At 42.5% G+C, this 7094-nt stretch overlaps 1 pseudogene; it reads left to right on the top strand.

Moving 5' to 3' along the window:
* The first annotated feature begins 4009 nt into the window (after positions 1-4009).
* On the top strand, positions 4010-5713 carry LOC101613634 (annotated as a pseudogene).
* The last annotated feature ends 1381 nt before the right edge of the window (positions 5714-7094 follow it).

Raw genomic sequence — 7094 nt, 5'->3', positions numbered from 1 at the left:
CAGAGCCTCAGAGGCCCCCAATACCTCATCACTGAAGCAGACCAAAAATGAATTGGATCAGAGAAATTTTGCAGAAGAGGGGGCAGAAAGAATGTCAGAGTCACATGTTGGGTCATGATATGCAGAGACATTTATTGTACCAATAACTGTGGGCTAACTCCACAATGCACGACCCATATACCTCAACAAGGAGGGGCCATTGGGAGGGGGTAGGTCACAGATGAGCCTAATAATGGTACCAAACTGCCTGTATTTGCTGAATAGAAAACTAATTTTAAAAATAAAATAAAATAAGGTGGAGTTCCAAGAAAGATGGCTCAGGGGTTAAAGGCGCTTGATTGCAAAGACCAAGTTTGATTCCCCAATACCCATGTAAAGCAAAATAGACAGTGACACATGTCTGGAGTTTATTCACAGTGGCAAAAAGCCCTGGCATGCACATGCTCATTCTCCTTGTGTGTCTCTGTCTTTCTCTCTTTCTCTCAAATAAATAAATATTTAAAGATATGGTGGAAAATAATTGGGACAGACATCTGATATTGACCATTGACCTCCACATGCATGTGCACACACACATATATGAACATGCATGCATCCATATACATATAAAAAAGAGGGAAAGAAAAATACAATATACTCTCTGAATATTAATAATTGTTATGGGCAGAAGAGATTGCCTAGTGGTTACGATGCTTACTTGGGAAGCCTACAGACCCAGGTTTAATTCCCCAGTGCCTATGTAAGCCAGATGTACATGGTGGCACATGTGTCTAGAGTTTGTTTGCAGTGGCTAGATGCCCTAGTGCACTCTTCTCTCTCCCTCTCTCTGATTAATAAGTAAAAATAAAAAAATTAAAAAATATAGTTTTTAGAAAGGCCAGTTTGCTGGGCTTATCTCAAAAAAAAAAAAATCCCACAAAAACTGTATATTTGACTAAGTTGGGAAGCATGGGATCATGGTGCTGCCCCACAACCACCCATGTCACTCAGCCTAGTGGCTCCCTATTAGAGATCTTTATGTATTCAAAAGCAACTAGGAGCCTGATGCCATGAGGATAGAACAGGACTTGCTAATTGCCTGGGGAACCACAGTGGAGGCCCAAAGAGGAGAGAACTTTGAGTTCTGGAGTGAATAAAGAGCTTGCCCGGGTTTAGGTGGAGGAAGGTCCTGAACAGTGACAGGAGCACACATATGTGAAGCTCAGAAGCATGAAAGCGGCAGCAGAGATAGCCCTAATTTTGGATATCCAGAAGATTCCTTCTTCTCCCTGAAGCACAGTCCACTCCCACAAGACCTCTACTACAGATGCTCAGTCTTTGAAACCTCCAAGACAGCCTGTTTGCCTCCCCCAGAAGGTCTGACCTTCGTGGAGAATTATCAGCAAAACTAGTAGCAATGGCCATCACTCTTACCTATCAAATGTCCAGTGTACGCCAGACATAATAAGAAGCATTTTGTTTAAATTGTATTTACCTCTCCCAAAAGCCCTATGAAGTAGGTACCATCAATACCCATATTCTAGCTAAGAAAACTGACATAAAGACATATGCTCAAATCATATGACAAAGAGTTATCAAGCCAGGAATTAAACTTTGATTCTTCTGATTTTTTAACTCATGCTCTTTTTTTTCCTTGTTATGAGCCATAATTTCTTTTGGTTCCCATTTTCCTTTTTATTACTCTATAATCTCCTTTCCCCAACATGTCACAGTTAAAAAATAATGTTTAGGAGAAAAAACACAAAGCTTTCATCCATATATAAAAAATGAGCAGATGTGACAAATTTTATTCTTTCCATGGCATATTTTGTTCAAATGAGAATCTGAAGAACAGACACATTTGCAGATCAGGAATATTTAAATTACTGTACAAGGGGAAGCAAGATGTGTTTTGGACAAGAAGGAGGGAAATCAACCATAGAATTTGCATGTGTTTTGCATGTTTTTAGTTCTCTTTATCTCACAGGGTTGTGAAAGATCTTGCTCAGCTGATTGCAGATGAGGTGTCCTGTAGGCAAAGAATGGCTTGCATGGAGCACAGTTTTTCCTGCGCTCCTCTTCTCACATTGAAGAGGGCTGTTTCTCTCAGCACTAACAGTGGCACTTTCCTCTGATGCTCGTCAGATGATATATCCACAGCACTGCTCTTCCTCCTAGTTTCTCATCTTAGGTTAGCCAGGCAGTGAAGAAATGTCATCAGAAGCCAGGTGTGGTGGTGCAACACCTTTAATCCCAGCACTCGGGAGGCAGAGGTAGGAGGAACTCTGTGAGTTTGAGGCCATCCTGAGACAACATAGTGAATTCCAGGTCAGCATGGGCTGGAGTGAAAGCCTACCTTGAAAAATAAACAAAAAAAGAAAAGAAGAAAAGAAAGAGAAAGAAAGAAAGAAGTTGATGGCCAACTGGAAAACTGATAAACAAAGGAAATGCATTTCTCTGCCATTCTGGAGGCAGAGGTCAAGATCAAGTCTGGAGAGAACTCACTTCCTGGGTCACAGGCTGTGCTGTACACTCTCTTGCTTTGTCTGCAAATGTGTGGGTGAGGAAGCTAAGGAAGCCCAAGAAGTCTCTCTCAAATATGACACCCTGGTGTTATGGTTTGGGTTGGAAGTGTCTTCCAAAAGTTCCAATGTTGAAGTCTTGGTCCCCCAAGCAACACTGTTCAGAGATGGTGACTTTTGGTGATGACTGGACCATGAAGACGCTGACCTCGTGCATGGATTAATCCACTGATAGATTTGCAGTGAATAGGTTTTGTGGGAAGGGCTTTGTAAGAAAAGCCATCTCTGTCTCTTTGCTTCCTATCCACCATGAAGTGAGCAGCTTTGTTCTACCACATGCCATAATGTGTGCCTCACCATCTACACAAAACCACAGGGACGAAACAACCATGAGCCAAACCCTCTGAAACCAGGAGCCAAAATCAGACTGTCACTCACAGACAGAAAGCTAACATACCTGGTATGCTCATTATTTTAAAGTAAATACCTTTGGGGAGCAGCAGATCCTAGAACAGGTTTTGATATATTTCTTTCTGTTCCCAAAGACTGGATATACCAAAGAGGAAATTAAATGCTTCTAACCAGATTACTGGGGCTTCATATGACAGGGAGATTAAGCAATATCACTCCACAGGGACAAACTATTTTAGAAGCTTTCTTTGTCTCCTAGGTCCATTCATCCTTCTAAAGACAACGATTTATAGATCATTGCATGTCTTCTTTTCATTACCCTCAAGATCCCTTTCTAGCCCTCAGCAATGCTTGTCTCTCCTGTTTCCCTCTCCCCCATGAGGAAGGTTACCTAAGCATCTGTACCTCGTGGGCTATTGGGTAGTTACTTTCTCCTGACTAATGTGGCATTTGTCAGCTCATTTTAATACTTCTAGGGGGGGGCTGGAGAAATGTCTTAGTGGTTAATACACTTGCCTGCAAAGTGTTACGACCTGGGTTTGATTCCCCAGTACCCACATAAGCCAGCTGCACAAAGTGAAGTATGAATCTGGAGTTTTTTTGCAGTGGCTATAGGTCCTGGTGTGCCTATTCTCTCTCTTGTGTGTGCACACACTCTCTCTGTATCAAATAAATAAATAAACAAATATTGTTAAGCATTTAAAAAATACTTCTACGGCCGCCATGATAAGCACCAGCCGTATCCGGGAGCCCCATGGCCGCCCAGCATCAGGATGGCTGGAATGGCCTTAGTCATGAGGCGTTTAGATTTGTTTCAAGGAGGGATGATGCATCAGAAGCAATTAAGGGTGCAGTTGTTGGTATTGACTTGGATACTATGAACTCCTGTGTTGCAGTTACGGAGGACAAACAAGCAAAGGCACTGGAGAATGCCAAAGGTGCCAGAACCACCCTTCTGTTGTTGACTTTACAGCAGATGGAGAACTGGCTTGTTGGCATGCCAGCAAAGCGACAGGCTGCCACCAACCCAAATAATACATTCTATGCTACTAAGCGTCGCATTGGCCGCTGTTATGATGACTCTGAAGTACAGAAAGACACTAAGAACGTTCCATTTAAAATTGTTCATGCCTCCAGTGGCGATGCATGGGTTGAAGCTCATGGAAAGCTCTATTCTCCAAGTCAGATTGGAGCATTTGTGTTGATGAGGATGAAGGAGACTGCAGAAAATTACTTGGGGCACACAGCAAGAAATGCTGTGATAACAGTTCCTGCTTATTTCAATGACTCACAGAGACAGGCCACTAAGGATGCTGGTCAAATATCTGGACTTTGAGTTATTAATGTACCCACAACTGCTGCTTTCACCTACAGTCTAGACAAATTTGAAGATAAAATTATTGCTGTATATGATTTAGGTGGTGGAACTTTTGATATTTCTACCCTGGAAATTCAGAGAGGTGTGTTTGAGGTGAAATCCACAAATGGGGACACTTTCTTAGGTGGTGAAGAGTTTGACCAAGCCTTATTATGGCACATTGTGAAGGAATTCAAGAGAGAGACAGGGGTTGATTCGACAAAAGACAACATGGCCCTGCAGAGGGTGTGGGAAGCTGCTGAGAAGGCTAAATGTGAACTCTCCTCATCTGCAGACTGATATCAACTTGCCCTATCTTACAATGGATGCTTCTGGACCCAAGCATTTGAATATGAAGCTGACTAGATCTCAGTTTGAAGGTATAGTTGCTGATTTAATCAAGAGGACTATTGCTCCATGTCAGAAAGCTATGCAAGATGCAGAAGTCAGCAAGAGTGACATTGGAGAAGTGATTCTTGTTGGTGGTATGACAAGGATGCCCGAGGTTCAACAGACTATACAAGAACCTTTTGGCAGAGCACCAAGTAAAGCTGTTAATCCTGATGAGGCAGTAGCCATTGGAGCTGACATTCAGGGAGGCATGTTGGCTGGTGATGTCACAGATGTTCTGCTGTTAGATGTTACTCCACTGTCTCTGGGTATTGAGACTCTGGGAGGTATGTTTACCAAGCTTATTAACAGGAACACCACTATTCCAAGCAAAAAGAGTCAGGTATTTTCTACTGCTCTGATGGACAGACTCAAGTAGAAATTAAAGTGTGTCAGGGTGAGAGAGAGATGGCTAGAGACAACAAACTTCTTGGACAGTTTACTTTGACTGGAATTCCCCCAGCCCCTCGTGGAGTCCCTCAGATTGAAGTTATATTTGATATTGATGCCAAAGGGGTCGTACATATTTCTGCTAAAGATAAGGGCATGGGACGTGAACAAGATTGTAGTACAGTCTTCTGGTGGACTAAGCAAAGATATTGAAAATATGGTTAAAAAATGCAGAAAAGTATGCTGAAGATCGAACAAAGAAGGAACGAGTTGAAGCAGTTAATATGGCTGAAGGAATTATTCATGACGCAGAAACGAAGATGGAAGAATTCAAAGACCAGTTGCCTGCTGAGGAGTGCAACAAGCTAGAAGAAGAGACTTCCAAAATGTGGGATCTCCTGGCTCAAAAAAGACAGTGAAACAGGAGGAAACATTAGGCAGGCAGCATCATCCCTTCAGCAGGCATCATTGAAGCTCTTCGAAATGGCATATAAAAAGATGGCTTCTGAACGAGAAGGGTCTGGAAGTTCTGGCACTGGTGAACAAAAGGAAGATCAAAAAGAGGAGAAACAGTAGTTATTATAGAACGTTATACGATGAAAGGACAAGATACTATGAAGTAGCTTGGGAGTGAAGGGACTTCCTGAGCAGAAAGGGGCAAACTTCAGTCTATTTACTGCATTTTTGCAGTATTCTATATATAATTTCCTTAATATGTAAATTAAGTGACAATTAGCTAACTCATTTAATGGTCAGTAAAGCCAGCAGTAGCGAGTCCCTAGCCTATTATTTTTCAGTTGCATGTAAGGGGTTGGGGTTGGACTATTTACCAATCATTATAAAAATATATGGTTTGTGCTCAAGTGGCTACATTTTAATAAGAATGAAAACAGTTTTCACAACACCATGAAGGTAGTCTGCATTGGACAGTGAATGAAACCATATGGCAGTCCTTTTGGCCAAGAGTACTGCTGTAAAGAAAAGCCTTTGTGAACATGGGCTCCTTTAGCTGCAGCCTTGTGAGGCAAACCAGCTCCTACGCCATGGTTGTAGGTTGTAGCAGCTCAGTCAGTGAAAAACTGAGCTAGCTGTGTTAGGGATAGTCTTTAAAACAAGGCATGATGAGGACTTCTGGCCAAGATGGCAACAGCCTAGCTGCGCTGCAAATCCCGGGGAAAGAAAGATGCAGATCCTAAAGAGAGAGACACCCCATCATACCTCAAAAGGGCCCCGGCTGAAACTAAGGAAAATTGGCAAAAGAAGCAAGGGTGCTGTTTTCCTGATGAACCTGATACCAGCACAAGGGGGAAGGAGACCAACACAGAGAAAAATCAACACCTACCAAATCAGAGAGCCAGAGCCCCAGAGGCCCCCAACACCTCATCACTGAAGCAGACCAAAAATGAACCCAACATGGCTCAGGGAAATTTTGCGGAAGAGGGGGAGGAAAGAATGTCAGAGCCACATGTTGGGTCATGATATGCAGAGACATCTATCATACCAATAACTGTGGGCTAACTCCACAAGGCATGACCCATATACCTCAACAAGGAGGGGCCAATGGGGAGGAGGCAGGCCACGGATGAGCCTAATAATGGTACCAAACTGCCTGTATTTGCTGAATAGAAAACCAATTATATATATGGCATGATGAAGTCCCTCATGTTGCCGAGGTACATTTGCTTGCTACCCTCTTGGCCTGTGTCTGGCACCTATATCCTTGATGATTCTTTTTGATCCATTCTGTATTTTTTAAAATAAAATATGGAAAGAAAAAAGAAAAAATACTTCTAGAGGTAAAGAGGCTGCTTTCCTGTTGCTCCACAGGAGTACCAAAGTCACTGAGATCTCTTTGTATGGAACCCAAGTAATGAGTGCTCTACCCTCATGATCTAATCACTTCTCAAAGACCTCTTACCATCACATTACAGATTAGATTCCAGCATGTAAATTTGGGGGAGGCACTAAGATGCATGGATTTTGGGGTGCCCTCCAGTATCTAAATATCTTTATTAAGTTGTGGCACTTTTAGCTTAAGGACTGTC

This window comes from Jaculus jaculus, chromosome 3 (assembly GCF_020740685.1).
Source record: "Jaculus jaculus isolate mJacJac1 chromosome 3, mJacJac1.mat.Y.cur, whole genome shotgun sequence".
NCBI lineage: Eukaryota > Metazoa > Chordata > Mammalia > Rodentia > Dipodidae > Jaculus > Jaculus jaculus.
This window is presented reverse-complemented; position numbering and strand designations above follow the sequence as displayed.